Raw genomic sequence first — 2,281 nt, 5'->3', positions numbered from 1 at the left:
GCTTAAGTCCAATTCCCCAGGGAGAGGGCCTAAGCCAGCAGGTGGACATCCCCCAAGGGGTCCCAGACTACGAGAGGGCACCCCCCCCCCAAGTGCACGAATTTTTGTGCATTGGGCCTCTAGTATATAAGTAAAAGCATATGGTATTTGTCTTTCTCAGACTTATTTCACTTAGCATAATACCCTTTAGGTCCATCCATGCTGTCTTAAAAGGTAAGATTCTGTTCTTTTTATGGCTGTGTAATATTCCATTGTATATGTACATCAGAGCATTTTAATTCACTGCCTATTGAAAAATATGGAATGCTTCGGGAATTTGTTTGTCATCCTTGCACAGGGGCCAGACTAACCTTCTCTGTATCGTTCCTTAGTGTACTATGTGCTACACAGGTCAGCACATTTTAAAGAATTTACTCTCGCTAGCAGTGTGTGCACAGTGTCGATATCACCACACCATCACCAGTATCAAGTGTCAAGATGCTTTATTTTAAATCTCTGACAGTTTTATAAACGAAGATATTTTATGTTCAATATTTTTGCCTTTCTTTGGCTACTCACGCTGCTCATGTATTTTAGCAGTATGGATTATTTGCAATGCTTCTTTTAAAAACAGAAATTCCTGGGTAAGTATGAGTGGACAGACTCTAGGGCTGCCTCAGGTTTTGCTCAAGTCACTTCTGATGTCCTTGCAGATGTCTTTCCTCACCGAGGGCAGTGCCCTCGCCTTGTCTCACTGGGATTTTCCAATTGGTGCTTCTAGATCCTATACATCTTCCCACCTCCAGAAACTTCCGTGCCCTCCCCAGGGCATGTGGCACCCTGTTCCCCTGAACTGCCCGTGAGCCTGATTCATAGTTGGCCTCTTACATGAACCACCTCATGCAGGCGGTGGGGCAGCCTGTGTGTCAGGGCCTTGCTGAACCCTGGCTTCCTCCACAGCAGATAGAATCCTGCCCGTCGTTGGGGTTGGAGTAGGCATGAGAAGAGATCAAGTCTGGAAAGTGCCCAGCAGGCACTTGGCACTTGGTACGTGCTCAGTGAATTTTAGTTCTTATATTGTTTTTATTACTATTATTATTCTCCTTCTCTCTCTGGAAGGCAAGGGGTGGCTTTTATCTCTGCATCTCTGGTTGCTAGCCCAGAATGGCAAAGTAAATCAATCAAATGCTTATTGAGTGAGCATTTCCCTGCCCTTGGCATCAGTCTCCCCTCTGTAAGGCTGGGGTGAGTCTGCCGTCTCCTCCGGCAGGGAGATGCCTGGATAACTCCCTATCCGTTCCCTCACCCCACGCTCCCCACCCACCCTTGTCTGCCTCTTGCTGGAGGCTGGAGAAGTCCACTCAGGTATTTGCATTCCCAGCACCCCTTGCCACCAGGAGTGGCCATGTGACCCACATCTGGCCAATAAGGCACCAACAGGGGGCTCCTGGGAGACCCTCTACTTTCCTGATGGAGCTGAGGCAGCCACCTTGCCACCATGAGGAGACAAGTGGGCCCACGTGCTGAGGACGATGAGCAGAAAGCTGGGAAGAGCCCCGTCCCTGTTGGCATCGCCAGCAGCTGACCCAGACCAGCAGGTTCCCGTTTCCCAGGATCCTTACTGTGATAGAAATATAAATGTTCATTTGTTTAAGCTGCAGTGAGCTGAGTGTGCTGTTAAGTGAGGCCAAACTCATTTCTGAGACCTATGAGCTTGCTTTAAGATGCCCATTCAATACTTCGTCCCTCCTTGCCTTCCCTCTCCTTAGCCCTCTCTCCCTTTAAAAGGGGAAGCGGGGGACCTGGGAGCACACTGCATGTGGGCGACAGGGACCCAGTGCAGCAGGAGCGGCCGGCCTCCACAGGAACCCTCTTCTCTCCTCCTCCTCCGCATCGAGGGGCTGGGAGCCGCAGATGCCCTGGATGCCAAGAGAAGAGGGGCAAGCACAGGCTGGCGAAGGAACGGCACTCAGGTCCGGGTTCACCGTGTGTGAGGGCCACGCTGCCCTCCGCAGCGAAGCAGTGGCTGCCAGCGCTCATCCCGCCCCCCATGCTCTCGGGGATGGGGCACCTGCCCTTTCTCACCCGGGAGCAGACGTTTAGTGAGTGTCTGCCCTGTGTCAGGTCCTGCTCCCTTCATGAGAGCCTTGGATGCAGGACTTCTGGGCCCCTCGTCAAGGAGGAAACTGAAGGGCAGAGGCCAAGCTGCTGTCAAGGTCGTCCTGCCGGGAAGGGGAATCCGGGTTCCCTCCCAGAGATAACAGCCCTGAAATGTAATATGTTGTTTCAGAGGCTGTTTCAT

General features: G+C 51.8%; 1 non-coding gene across 1 annotated transcript; it reads right to left on the bottom strand.

Annotated features, from left to right (window-relative positions):
* Window positions 1-292: 292 nt before the first annotated feature.
* Window positions 293-396, bottom strand: LOC118662294. The gene has a single exon (XR_004969683.1). It is a non-coding gene; the product is annotated as a U6 spliceosomal RNA (small nuclear RNA).
* Window positions 397-2,281: the final 1,885 nt, after the last annotated feature.

This window comes from Myotis myotis, unplaced genomic scaffold, assembly GCF_014108235.1.
Source record: "Myotis myotis isolate mMyoMyo1 unplaced genomic scaffold, mMyoMyo1.p scaffold_m19_p_8, whole genome shotgun sequence".
In the NCBI taxonomy this organism is placed as follows: domain Eukaryota; kingdom Metazoa; phylum Chordata; class Mammalia; order Chiroptera; family Vespertilionidae; genus Myotis; species Myotis myotis.
This window is presented reverse-complemented; position numbering and strand designations above follow the sequence as displayed.